General features: G+C 38.7%; 1 long non-coding RNA gene across 6 annotated transcripts in view; it reads right to left on the bottom strand.

Moving 5' to 3' along the window:
- The window catches only part of LOC125613968, a 279644-nt gene that overhangs the window by 100739 nt on the left and 163919 nt on the right, over positions 1–14986 (bottom strand). For 5 of the 6 annotated variants that reach the window (XR_007344604.1, XR_007344601.1, XR_007344600.1 and 2 more), the window contains one exon: positions 7094–7168. The exons of the other annotated variant lie outside the window; for it this stretch is intronic. This is a non-coding gene — a long non-coding RNA (uncharacterized LOC125613968). The remainder of the gene's footprint in view (positions 1–7093; positions 7169–14986) is intronic. 6 annotated transcript variants of the gene reach the window in all.

The raw sequence follows: 14986 nt of genomic DNA, 5'->3' as shown, positions 1-14986 counted from the left end.
AATACAACTTCTTGTACAGGGCTATCATAAGACCTAAATAAAATGTGTATATAATAAGATGCTTACTCTAGTGCCTGGCACATAAGAGCTTAATGACTGTTTCTCGTCCACCTCGCCCTTATGTGGTTCTGCTGTTAAACCTTGGTTCTCAGTGAAGTCATATTGGCTATAGTCCCCTTCTCTCTTGCCCACCCCCCAAAACAAACACAGCTAGCTGAAAACAGCCCACTGATTTCTGACAACCTTATTGGTCTTTCCAAAGGAACCTTCTCACTTTATACCTGTTGTAACAATTTATTGGACATTTAGCATGAGCCATGAATTGTGATAAGTATTTTACATGGACAATCTCATTTCATTTCCCCTACCACCTTATGAGTTCAATATTATGATGATTCCCTTTTTGCTTTAAACTAACTTGACCACCACTGTGAAGGAATTCCAAACGTATTTTTTAATATCTATCTTTTATGTTTTATTATTGCAATGGACTGAAGGTTGTGCCTATCTGAACTCCATTTATTGAAATATTAAACCTCAAAGTGATGCCATTAGGAGGTGGAAGCTTTGAGGGAAAGCTAGGTCAAGAGGGTGGAGCCCTCCTGAATGGGAATAGTGTGGTTATGAACAGAACCTGAGAGAGTTCTCTTGCCCCCTTTCCACCACGTAGGATACAGTAACAAGTGGAGAGTATGTGACCCAGAAGAGGGCTCTAGCCAAATGTGACCCAGGTGAAACCCTGATTTGGGGTTTCCAGACTCCAGAACCATGAGAAATAAATTACTATTGCTTATCAACCACCCAGTTCACAGCATTTTGTTCTAGCAGCTCAAACTAAGGTAAGTATCGTCATTGCAAAGCATTCATGCGGTGGCTTCCTGAGTTGTGTTTTATAAATTTTGTTCCAACAAAGCACTAAGATAGTTTCAATCCTCCAAAATGTGATTTTGCTGTTGTTGTTTGTTTTGTTTTGCCCCAGAGAAGAAGGAATTTAGATTAAGGGGTCCTCTATCTCTCTCTTAAATCACATGGGTCCTTCCTATCTCTGATTTAAGTTTAGAAACTTGTCATGAATAGACAAAACTCCTATTTATGACTCTTGAAGAACTGCAGCCAATTACTACACAGTGCCAAACTGGCAACCCCGAGAAGATGGTAATGATCACCGAACTCCTTGAGAGGAAGAGCAAGGACAGCTGAAGGAACATTCTCATGGAAAGTACACACGTTGAACAACTACAGAACGGTACAGACGCTGGTTCACATAGAATTGGAAAGTAAAAACTTTCCCTATAAATACTCCTTATTGTGAATAAACTTGAAGGTTAGGGGAGCAATGAAGCACATCTACCCGAGATAGAGAAACATTCACCAGGAAGGGTCTTAAGTTGAAAAGACATGAGATTCCCATTTCAGAACCTCAGTCAAGCGATTCCTTAAAAAATTCCTGAAATGGAACATTATGGCATACTTTCTATATTATGCTTGGCTTCGCTTTATTTTTTTAATAAATATTTGTTCAGGCATATGCTTGGCCCTTATTTTCTTTTGATCATTTTTTGAGATTTTAGGAGATGATGTTTCCTACTTCTAGGGAAACTGAAGGAATCAAAAGGGATTTTATACATGGTCTCACCATTACATCTAAATTCCCCACCAGCAGTATCGGTACCTTAGACATGTCAGTTACTACCAATGAAAATATCCTATCTCCTCTCCAAAGCCAAATATTCCCCTTGGACACTAGACACTTTCATTATTTGCCAACCCAACAAAATTGCTTAAGGAATTCTTTCTATCTTTCCTAAAACATTAATCTGTTCCTCTCTTTTAGAACATTCCCATCAGCATGCAATCATATAGTAATTGTCCTAGCCAAAACAACAACAACAACAAAAAAGCAGATCCCCTAGCTTGGCCCTCCCTTTCCCACTTGTTTCCATTCCATTTCTTTGCTTCTTTTTGCAGGAAACTCAAGAGTTGGCCTTTTTTCAGTTTTCATTTCCTTGCTAACATTCTCTCTTAAGCTACTTAAACCTGTTACAGTCACTGTTACAGTCACTTTTGTTCTTGCTCAGGTCACCCGTGATGCCCAGTTGTGAAATTTAACGAACCATTTTCAGTCTTGCTCTTACCAGATTTATTGGCAGCATTCGGCACTGTTTTTCAAGTCCCTCTACTTAATACACTTCTTTATCTTGGGTTTTAGGGTTCTGAGTCCTCCTAGTTTTCCTTCTACCTCAATGATATCTCTTTGGTGTCCCTGATGATGGTTTCTTTCTTTTTTATTGCCTTTTTAATGCCAGGGAAGCCCAGGGCTGAGAGTCCCTGTCTTCTTCTCTTAATTATCTACAGCCACACACTTGATAATCCTATCTAGCCTCACAGTTTGTAAAACCAACATACTGATGACTCCTAAATCTCCATTTATTTTAGTTCCCCCCAACACACAGTTCTCCTTACAAGCCTCACCTACACATGATTCACAACCAACTTGATCTCTACAATCAGGTGTCTAATAGTCATTTCAAATTCAGTGTGTTCAAAACCAAAAATCCCAGAATTCCTACAAACCTGCTCTCCCTATAGCCATCTCAATCAACACAAATGTCATCTTTCCAGTTGTCAAATCCAAAACTCAATTTTTCACTCATACTCTACATGCAATCTATCATGACATTCTGTTGAGTCATAATTCCAAAACAAAACTGAAATCAAATGACTTTCTACCACAACCACCATTGACCACCCATAGGCTGAGCTACATCATCTACTGCTTTGGCTATTGGCATAGAATCCTAAGTAGTCTCTTAGTTTCTGACTCTTTCAGTCTAGTGTCAACATAATTTCCCAAGAGATCCTTCTTAAAAAGTCAGCTCTTCCTCAATACCTCACAGTGAATTCCATTCTACTCATATTAAACCCAAGTCTTTTATTCAGTGTACTATAAAGTCTTATATGGTATTCCCCTTGCCTCTCTGTTTTCTCTATGGCCTCATACTATCCCTTGCATTCTTTCCTTCAGCCACACTGACCCCTGCTCTTCCTTAATGGGCTAGCATATTCTTGTCATTGGACCTTTATACAGGCTGGATTCTCTGTCTGTGACATTCTCCCCCAGGTGTACACTTGTGGTCTCACCTCCTTCAGATCTTTGTTCAAATGATACCCCTATTTAAAATGGCAACTTTAAATGGCACACAACCCTCCCCTGCCAGCTAGCCCCTGCCATTTTGAACCTCACTATTCTGCTTTAATTTCCTTTTTCCCATAGCATCCTCTACCAGGAATATAATATATTGATTTATGTATTATGTTTATTGTGTGTCTTCCTTTGCTAGAATGTAGGTTCTGCAAGGGCAGGGACTGGTGTCTATCTGGGTCACATCTTTTCCTAAATCCCTACAATAGTGCTTTTATGTGAAGTTACGAGTGCTGAGCTGAATTGAATGAAATGAAATGGGCTTCCAAAGAAAGAATGTGAATTGATAGCATTGTGGCTGTGTAAAATAAGAACTTAACTTAAAACAGCTTCACAGAGGATTATTTTCTAGTATCTAATTAGATTATAAAGCAAGAAGGCAGGACACCTGAATATATGCCCATTCATTGGCAAAGAGATGACAGCCTAAAATGACAACCTGGAAGAAAATGGAGATATAGCTTCCCTCATTTTTTTTTATTTTAAAATTCAGTCAACATATTTTCAGATGGCTCAAGAATATGTTTGGAATAGATTATACTAATGTATCCCACAAAGTCACAAAGACATTGAAGGATTAATTTAAAGATGAAAACAAAAATTATTCTGACTTTTTCTAATGTTCATTGTAGTTCAACACAAACTCTGTGACCCATAGATGTTTGCCTGTGGTTTGTGCCACTGATATCTAAGTCTCATTTCATTAAAGTAGTTTCAGAAAGAGTAGCAGTCCACAGAAAGTTTATTTTTGCCAGTCTTGGAAATCTTAAGGAAAATTGAGTAGCAAGCACAATGTTCTCAATGTGTGACCACTGTATCTATAGCATTAGCGCCACCTGGGAATGTGGTATAATTGAAAATCGTTGGGCTCCATCCCACTCCAGACTTATATAAGAAACTTTGAGGATAGTACTCAGCCATCTGTGATTCTTCAAGTCCTCCAGGTGATTCTGATGCCTACTTAGGTTTGTGAATTGTTGATGAAGCAAAATTGTTCATATGCAAGTTCATAACAACTTCTGTAACAAGGTAACAGTAAAGTACAGACTTCTTTCATTGACAAATGCAACTTATTTGCTAGGTCATCCAGCACCCAATAATGACTCAATGGACTTTTCTCTTTAACTAACCTTTGTGAAATACTCTTTCTGGGCATTCTGCCTCAGATTAATGAGAAAGTGGAAGACTTACTCCCATATTCCAGAAGACTAATTTAACAATTTCACAATGCTCTTAGATGCTTGGCTCTAGGCTCTTCCTGCCGAGATTTATGAATCCAGATTTTAACAAACCATTTCTCAACATGTCTTCAAGCTGCAATTCCATTTCAAAGTGAAGATGACCACAGTGGAATGTGTACTCAGGGAAAAACATATGCTGGGACTTGTAGGAATTTGTCAAAAATTACTTACTAATTAAAAATTTTAATCCAGAAGTAGGTCACCAAGAGCCCTTTGCTTTGATTATTCACACAAAACCTGTCAGTTTGTAAATTATTTACTTAATGGCTAAAGCATCCTCTTGTCTAAAACAGATTTTCCTTAAGGTGTAATCTCCTACGACTCTCACATTCCTCCTACTCCTTTTAAAGTAGGCAGGGATCTCATTTTACAGATGACATAGCCGAAGCACAGTGACCTAAGGCCATATTATTATGGACAAAGTCACGACCAAGTCTCAAATTCTTTAGATTTTCTTATAGATGTCAATTCAATGTGATAAGCATGTATTAAACACCCATTCAGTGCCAACCCTTAGGGATAGGAATTTACAAATTTCTGACACTGCTCCTGCCTTTAAAGAGCTCAATGTGAGAGACACTGTTACCCTGATAAATTATGCCTGCCTTCATCTAACTTTGAACTCCAGTGATGCAATGAAAGAAACAGTAATGATTATTAATTTATTTTTTTCTTTACAAATTTTTATTGGTGCATTATAATTATACATAATGATAGGATTTGTTGTTATTCATTCATACACACACACACAATATAACAATATAATTTGGCTAATATCACTCCCTAGCACTCCTCCTCCACCCCGTCTCTTTCTTCTACTGGTCTCCCTACGATTTTCATGAGATCCCTGCTCCCTCACAACACCTTTCTTTTCTTTTTTCCTCTTTAGCTTTCACATATGACAGAAAACATAAGACCCTTGACTTTCTGAGTTTGACTTATTTCACATAACATAATGGTCTCAAGTTCTACCCATGTTCCTGCAAATGACATAATTCCATTTTTATGGCATAAAACTTCATTGTGTACATATGCTACATTTTCTTTATCCATTCATTCGTTGATGGAGACCAAGGCTGGTTCCATAATTTGACTATTGTGAATTGTGCTTCTAAAAACATGGATATGCATGTATCACTGTAGTATGATGATTTTAGTTCTTTAGGATAAATACCAAGGAGTGGTGTACCTGGGTCATGTGGTGGCTCTATGCCTGGTCTTTTGAGGAACCTACATAAAGAATCTACATAAAGATTGGGGTTGTTCTAATTTACAATCCCACCAACAGTGTAAAAGCATTCCTTATTCTCCACATACTCCCAAGAGTATTGATTTCTACATTGAAGAGATCTTAGAGCAGCATGAATTGCATCATTAGGCCCTCACATTGAATACCCATCATTTAATCCAGGCACCAAGATGTAGGATATCATATGCTATTAATATTTAATAACAGAACAAAACGTAGGGCTATAATGTGAAAATGATAAATTTGTAGAAAGATGATGGGAATTAGAGTCCAATGTAAAAAAGGAATAAAAGCTAATTGTGACCAAATTACATTTTACAATTAAACAATAACATGAGGTTTAGATGGCACAAAGACTTGTTGGAGCTGGCCTGCACCCTCTCCCTTGTCCTCATCACTGAGTGTGAGATTGAGTTTGGAGGTCTACACTGTCAGAATACTAGCAGGTCTGCTTAGAAAATGTTCAGGTTAAGTGAGGTTAAGTCAGTAACTTTATGTGACTGAGAACTGGAGACCAAGTTCAGGGTTCCTCTCTAACATATACTGTCTTTCTAACCAAAGGTAAAATTTTGGTTATGGAGACAGGTAGAAGAAAACAAAACAAAAACAAAAACCTCAGACAGGATGTTTTGAGGAAGTTAAAAGTTTTCCATAAAGCAAGAAAAGTTATACAAATATGGCCATATTTATCCATTTAGTCAACACTTTAAGCACCTGTAATGTACTGTTAGTGACACTAAGTACTGGGGATATCCAAATGTATATCACAAAGTGCTGTGGTTTTGTTTCTATTATTAGAATACCTGGGGAACATCCTCAGAACAGTCGCCCCAGTGACCTGAAGTCTAGACAAAGTGACATAAGAGAGCTTTGTCAGTAAGTTGGGATTTCCTTGTTAGAAAAATTAAAAGTAAGCTTTAATAACTTAACATTTTTACAGTGTCATTTTAAGACAAGCTTGAGTCAGACTATACGAGAGTGACAAAAGAGAAGAGAGCCTCCTCTTGCAGCAACAGACAAAAAAAAAAAAAAAAAAAAAAAACTGAAGGGAAGAGATTAGGAAGACAAGACTTGTTATTTTTCCTGGAGCACTAAAGCTGGTTATTGAAAAACGCTGTTGAATTCCTCTGCTGAAGATCTTTTGAAAGTGATTAGCTAATTCTCTTTCTTAATGGGTTTAAAGCTATGACTAAAAGTGGGGTGCTAGGAAAGTCATTTTCTTGAAGTTCCACTTCCAGAACTCTGTGAATGGTAACTAGATGGTGATGAAGCTGTTTTCTTCTCTCTCCCTTATTTGGCAGGCATGTCTAATTCCAGATTTGGAAACTCATCGACATTGCTATGAAATGTATCATAGACCATGACTCATTATGAAAAGGACAAGTGTGTAGATTGCCTTACCAGTGAACACTCCTCTGCCAGTCCTTCCCGTTCTTCCTGGGACAAGACTTCGCTTCTTTCTCTCTGATTCATATCCTGAGGAAATCAACATGACACAAAATGGCTGTTTTCAATAAAAACCCTCTCCAGCCCACACTTTGAGAACATAAGCTTTTTAAAATCCAGATGACTTGTTATCTTCTCTTTCCTTCCAAAAAATCTGGTGCCATGAGGGATAGGTAAAACAGTCCGAATGCCATTCATGCAGTGAGCGTTCTACATTAAATTTCTTTAGCCAACAGATCTACAAAAAGCATCTGCTGTGGTAGCAGTTTTAAAGGTGGGAATTAGCAGAAGAAAGAACAAAAAGTTACTTGAGCCCATGGGCATTAGACATGCTAGATTCCCTTCTATAGTAATAGTTAATATTGAGTGCTTGCCAGGTGTCTAAGTTTTCCTGGCATCATTTCACTTAATCCAAGCTACCACATGAGATAAATTCTACTGTGGACCCCAACTCACACACCAGGAAAATGTGTGAGCTCAGACAGGTTAACCCATTTGCTCAAGATGATGTCACAAGTAAGAAGCAGAGATGACCCAGCTGTCCCACTCCTTTGTCTATACCCAAAGGACTTAAAAACAGCATACTACAGTGACACAGCCACTTCAATGTTTATAGCAGCACACAATGCAATCAACCTAAATGCCCTTCAATAGATGAATGGATAAAGAAACTGTGATACATATACACAATGGGATATTATTCAGCATTAAAAGAAAATGAAATTTGGGCCTTTACAGGTAAATGGGTGGCATTAGAGAATATCACGCTAAGTGAAAGAAGCTAATCCCCCCAAATCAGGGGCTGAATGTTATCTCTGATAAATGGATGCTAATCCATAATGGGTGGGGGGAGGCATGGGATGAGTGGAGGAAATTTGGATGGGGCAAAGGGGAGGTGCTAAGGAGGCAGGGGGGTAAGAAACATGATGAAATGAGATGGACATCATTACTCTAAGTACATGTATAATTGCATGAATGATGTGACACGACTTCTTGCACAACCAGAGAAGTGAAAAATTCTGCTCCATTTGTATACAATGAATCGAAGAGCTTTCTACTGTCATGTATAACTGATTAGAACTAATAAAAAAAAAGCAGAGGTGAGATTCAAACACATAACTATTTGAAAACAGAACCTAAGTATCTATTGCTCATCTAGAACTTAAGAAAAGGTAGATACATATTCCTCAAAAGACTAGGAATGGACTCAGCTACCCCATTCCTTGGTGTTTACCCAAAAGAAATAAAATCAGCACACTCTAATGATGCAGGCACATCAATATTTATAGCAGGGCAATTAGCAGTAATGAGGCTATGGAACCAGCCTAGATGCCCCTCAACACACAAATGAAGAAAGATTTAAAATGTAGCATATATACACAATGAAGTCCTACTTAGCCATAAAGAGGAGCAAAATTATGTCATTTGCTGGTAAATGAATGGAATTGGAGAATTCATGCTAAATAAAATAAGACAGACTCAGAAAGTCAAGGGTCTAGTGTTTTTTCTCATATGTGGAAGCTAGAGAGAAATAAGGAATTTAACAAAGTGGGGGTCCATGAAAGTAGAAAGAACAGTGGAAGAGTGAAAGAAACTTGAGTGGGATAGAGAAGGGGAGGAACTGTGGAAAGAAATTGACCAACTTATGTTATCACAGTGAACTCCACTTTTGTGTATATCTATAAAGCACCAATTTAAAAATTAAAAATGGAATATCAGTAGAGTAGTGAAAGGGGAACATGAGGGGAGAGAAAGGGGAAGTGCTAGGGATTAAAATGGAGCAAATTGTATCACATGCATGTATGATATGTCAAAGAGTTCCACTATTATGTATAGCTATAAAGTTCAAATAAAAACATTTAAAAAACAAGGAAACATTGAGAAAACATCACCATTATGTACATGAGAAAACGGAAGAGAAGATAAGTAACCTGATCAAGAGCATGAAGAATACTGGTATTTTTGGTCTGGGATCTGAACTCAGGTCAGCAGGCTCCAATATTCATGTTCTGATCAGATAGATAAAAAACCCAGGAAATTCACATTCACTCCATGTAAATTATTCTTAAACCAATTCAAATAAACCCATGCCTACTCTACACAGCACTGCATGTGAGACTCCAAAGACAGTATGAGAGAATTGAATACACTGTACTTGCCTCCAATGAACTTAATTTCCAGTTGGCAGAGAAAACACACAGATGAATGAACTGAGATTGGTGGTGCTGAATTGTGTCGCTATGTTTTAAATAACACCCTATGAGCTGAATGAATGCTGAAGAGATGCTGGGAGAAGCAGTGATTAAGGAAGAAGAAAGCTGATCTAGAAAGTCTTCTTAGAGGAAATATAAAATGTTATGTGTGATGAGTGGAGTGGATCCCATTGTTTGATGTCTTCCTGACTATTTTGTAGGCAGGGAGAAAAATACTTTGGAGAGCCCATGGAAAGAAAATACAATCTTGGCACTTATTGGGGAGGTTCTATTTAAGATATGGCTCACGATCACAGAGCAATGAAAGGTCGAAAGAAAGGAAAGAATTTTCCTGTGATTACAGTTAAAACTACTAGTAATCACTTTTTCCCTTGGCTGGTAGGTTTTCAGAGGGTCCCATAAAATACAAACTATGAAAGTTGTAAATTAAATTCATACTCATTCTTTATAAGAAAAGGCAAAAGGGCAAAGGGAAGGGAGGGGAAGACTCAGTTTCAACATTTTCAAGGGATTTTCCATGAGATCTATTAAATCTAATGGAGAAGAAGAATTAAAAAAAAAATAATAATTTTTTAAAAATTTAATTTTGGAACTTTTTTGGGTGAATGGACTCAAGTGTTGACTGCCTATTTCAGCACTCCTCCCCCCAGACCTCCAAGTTAATAAAGAAGGGGCTTGGGATAGTAAGCATGTATTCCCTATTTACAAAGTTTATCTAAGCCATCTCCTACTTTTCTTTCACCTCAGGCATGGACTTCAACCTTCTTTTTATTTACTGAGACTTTTCTAAGAATAGCATTTTCCTACTATCTGCAAACAAGAGGTGTTCAAGACACTAATGAGTATTACTAACTAAAACAGTTGTAAAGTCAACTCGGGAAAGCCAAATTCAAATGCACCTCAGATCTGCTCAAGTGCATTTTGTTTCTGTAACGGAGACACACTCAGAATTTCTTAAACTTGTCTGAATGCCTCCTTATTTTATGAAACTTGTATTCCTATCTCATGGACCTGCTGTTCCATGAAAGGAGCCAGGTTCTCCTTCCTTACACATGTTTGGCAGAGGTAGATCCAGGTGGATGGAATAATGGTTGCAGACAGAGGAGTACCACCTGGCCATGACGATGACTGATACCTAGGAGTTCTGGGTCTCCATGTCTAGGTTCTCTGCATTGATTCATCAGTGAGTGAGAGTGAGTGACAAAGCTCTAATGTCTCATCGTACACTCTTCACTGTCAGCCTCATGGAAGGGCGCTGCCGCCATTCACCCCTATAATGTTCAGCTCAGGGCGGGCGTCAGTGGGGAATGAAGGAGACAAGCAGGAAGTTCTGTTCACAAGAGAACTGAAGGAACACGTGGAGCAAAAGCTTATCTGCACCGTGAACCTGAAAACATCACATCAATTGCATTTTAATGCTTCATACACTACCTTTGATATGCACTTTGGCAGATCATTCTTTTGGATGTACTTCCCTGTCCTCTCCCACACCTGACCAGAGTATAAGACCAACTCACACAGAATATAAAGGAACCACTCTTCTCTACAACCACTTATCTGAGTGTGAATTTAAAATGCCACCGTTGTTTATCACCATGTACAGAGGAGGAAACACAGACACTGCAGGGCATATTGTACCTGTTTAGAATTTTATCACAAGAGGAAATCCACAGGTAAAATCTCTGTCTATAAGAACACATTCTGCTTAGTGGGGGGGAACATTTTATACTCTGAACACCCAAGCTGCTTAATTCCTAGCATGTCACATGTTCAGCTGAGTCCCAATGCCTACCCTAAAGTGGGATTTTTCTACCATCCTCAGAGTCAGATATATATAAAACCTGTAGTCATCTTTTTAGCATGTTACACATTTTGCAATAGCATTAACCAAGTTTTTAGCCAGTATGTAAAATTAACATTTTTAATATAAATATTGCACCTTTTCCATGTATCTATTTGTACATCTTTTCCTATTTTCCTGTGAAGAATTATCTACTTTACAGATAAGCAACTATAAAGAATAACTTACTTGTACAGTGCTTTAGAGTTTCCTTAGTCCTTTCATTTACATGCCTTATTTTATCTTCTGTATAATTCTGAGAGATGGATGTTGATATCTTATTTTTATAATGTAGAAATTAGACATTGAGAAACTATCACCAAGCTCATACCTGACAGAAGGAGACTGAAACCCAGACTGTCTGATTTCAGACTTAGCACTGTCAACTCATGAAGTGAATCAAAACCTAGATTTTCTGAGAGATTTCCAGAATAAGCTCATGGTGATCCTAATCTTTTTCAGTATACCAAGTACATCATGCTATCAGATTAGTACTTTATTGGAAACTCTCTTGTCCCCCCCATCATTTCATGCGCCTCTTTCCTATCCCACTCAAGCACAAGCCTTCGATTATGTTGCTATTTCAAGCATTCCCTGTCCTCCCTATATGCTGTTCTCACCTAAAGAATGCCCATCTTTCCAGTTCCCATGCAACCAGGCTCAATCACATTCAGCAGAACTCAGCACAGGCCAGGGGCAGCCCCTTTCCTCCTTTGGAATCCCCCAGCTTCAGCATCCTTACTTCAGGGAGGAGCTCTTCTGGGTCTTCCCATAGCACCCAGCACTCATCACACTATTGCACTGCAAATATCTGCTTATCATGTTTCCCATTAGCCCTTGATCACCTTGAGAACAGGAATCTTCTCTTCTCTTGCAATCCCCAACATCCAGCTCACTGTAGACGGTCAGCAATTAATAAATACATAATTATATAAATAAAATAACACCAAATCAACTAAGGTAGTTAGCACCCTTGAAGAAATCCCAGTCTCGTGAGGTGGGGAGAAAAAAGCCTGTAGGGAAACCATGGTAAGCACCATGACAAATTGTGTTCTGCTGGCACAGGTGGGTTTGGGTGCAAAGCAAAGACAGGAAGGGATTGTGCTGCCTGGGCAGTCAGACCTCACAGGAAGCAAAGTTGGACAGGGTCTTGAAAGGAAAGCAGAAATATACCAAATGATGCGCACAGAGCAGAAGGAATAGGGTGGGAGTGGACGGCAAAGGTGAAGGCAGGTTCTAGCAGGGCTCTATTCGAGTCTGACTGTACAGTACAGCAACCTTTCTTTGGGGGAGCTGACCCTCTCTCCGCCCAGCCTTGTGGCTCTAATAGAAGCTGCCTGTCGCATTATCTTATTTTGCTGGCTCAGAGGACTTCCTAGAGGTGCTGCAAACTTCTCCCGCCTCCTGGAGGAAGCAGATCTAAGAGAATAAAGCTGACCCAGAGAGAGAGAAGCCAAGAACAAAGTGGAAAGAAGAGTCAGAGTCCAAATTCTGGAAATTTCAGGAGACTGATATACCCCAGCCCTTCCTAGGGTTTGTTTTTTTTTTTTTTTAGCTCAAGCTAAATCAAGTTTCCCATCCCTTAAAAACACATGTGTCCTGACGAACATTAAGACCTTAGAAACATCTCTGACCACATGACGTTCACATAGGCACAAAGCAGCTGCTCCAGGTTGTATTTCTCAAGTGAACCTCTTCCCATCATCTAGTTCAAGCCTTGTATTTAAGGATGGAGATGCAGGCTTCAGTCCCTATTCTGAATTTTCCCATCCTACTCATGATGGATTATTAGAACCAAAACTTTCCAGAACAGCTGTTCCATCCTCCAAAGACTGCTTCCCTTGCTATTTGCCATCTAATTAGCCTCAAGGTTTAGAGGTGATCATGAGATTCACAATTGGTGAAAAAAAAAATCAAAATGGACAAAGAATTCATGACATGACTATAAAATAATGACCTTATTATTCTTTCATTTACTCAACAAATACACCCAGACACACACCTGCTTCTGTAGTAGGTCAGTACTTGGAGACAAACCAGGCATGCTCCTTGACCTGAAGTAGTCCACCAAGTACAGTGAGAAATAGCTTCCTAGTACCCATATACCACAAATTGCCTTCTGGGAGAATACATACTTATTACTTTTGCAATTTCTGGTAAGTCCCTTTTGAACTGGTTATGAAGCAAACAAAAACATCAGCTCACAATTTTACTGTTGTATTTAAATTCAGTTTTAATAAAAAAATGGTCTCATCCAGCTAGACCAATTGGATATGGCACTTGGTGATTTTTGAAAACACAAAACATCCTCCAAAGACAATCATTTTCCTCCCACTAAGTATATTAAAAGAATATGCTATAGGTTCTGAGGTCTACTGTAAAATAGGAGGTTCAAAGATGTTTTGCCCAAGGCTAGGCAGCATTACTGCCCTGAAGGAAACTATACTCTTCAGAATAGAGGTGTTTTTAAGCATGTGTTAAAATAATGAGTTCTAGAATTTATATTAACTTTCTAGGCAGGCATATATCTGCCCAGAGGCAGGTACCAGCATCACCTTAAGTCAGCTCGAGCCTCCTCCAGCTCTGTGATTCTGCAATTGCTTATTCTGAATTTCTCCAAGACGGCGATGGGCTGAAGAGCTATTTCTGTCCTAGTTCTTTTGCTTTATATAGGTCAAATCCCATTCCAATGAGTACCATAACAATAACCACCTCATGACCTGGTTATTCTAGACAACCCGATAAAATGATAATCAAGTATGAGTCCAAGCCAGAGCTGGCTGTTACAGAATTTGACCCGAATTCTATTTAAGCAAGGAGGTGGCCAGTGGTGTAAGATTTTTATCTTCATGGCCCTGAGCCATGGCAGAGCAGTCAGATTCAAGGTACAGAAAAATTATCAATGAGTCCAAACCACTGTACTTAAAACCCTGAATCACCAACTTCATTTGTCTGACAGAGGCTGCAGTTACAATGTCTGGGGACTCAGTGCTATGACTCTCCATGTAAGAATGGTATCCACTTATGTCTATCCACACCAGCCAAAGAGTGCAGAGCAATGTGTCCACCCTCATCCAGGTCTGCTAATAACCCCCCTTGTCATATTGGGTGCTCTCAAACCTGAGGTTTCTTTCTCCATTCTTTCCCAAGGAGCTAGATTAATGCTTCATCTACTTTTTTTTTTTTTTTTTTGCATACATTATTCTTCCTTGAAATAAGATGCTAGTTGCTGTTCTCTGAAAATTTCCTTTATAAGAATGTAAACCCTCCAAGGGAAGATATTTGTTTGGTTACTTCCCATCTATGTTCAATATCTAGGTCCTCTCAATAGAATATAAGTTCCAGAAATCTCACATCCAGGATAGTGCCTGGCACACAGTAGGTGTTCAGTAATTATTTGTTGAATTAAAAAATAAAGAGTGATAAGTATATTCTCTTTTTACTGTACCCATAAAGGTTTTTATTGAGGCATTATAGTTATACATAATAGATGGATTCATTATGTCACATTTGTATGTGAACATAATATAATTTAATCCATCTTCTTCCTCAGTACCTTCCCTTTTCCTCCCTCCTCCCTACCCCTGATCTTCTTGCTGTATTTGACTGATCTCCCTTCTGGGCTATTATTTGCGACCCAATTCCAATGTCATCCCACCTCTCCAAAAGCAGTGATAGGTTCCCCTCTGACCCTTCAGTACTTTGCATTTCTCTATTATAATACTTATGGGATACTCTCCCTATCGTTCGTGTTATATCTGTTTTACCAACTATACTGGGGGATATTTTAGAGAA

This window comes from Marmota marmota, unplaced genomic scaffold (assembly GCF_001458135.2).
Source record: "Marmota marmota marmota unplaced genomic scaffold, marMar, whole genome shotgun sequence".
Classification (NCBI taxonomy): domain Eukaryota; kingdom Metazoa; phylum Chordata; class Mammalia; order Rodentia; family Sciuridae; genus Marmota; species Marmota marmota.
Note: the sequence above shows the minus strand (reverse complement) of the source record. Positions and strands in the feature narration are given on the sequence as shown.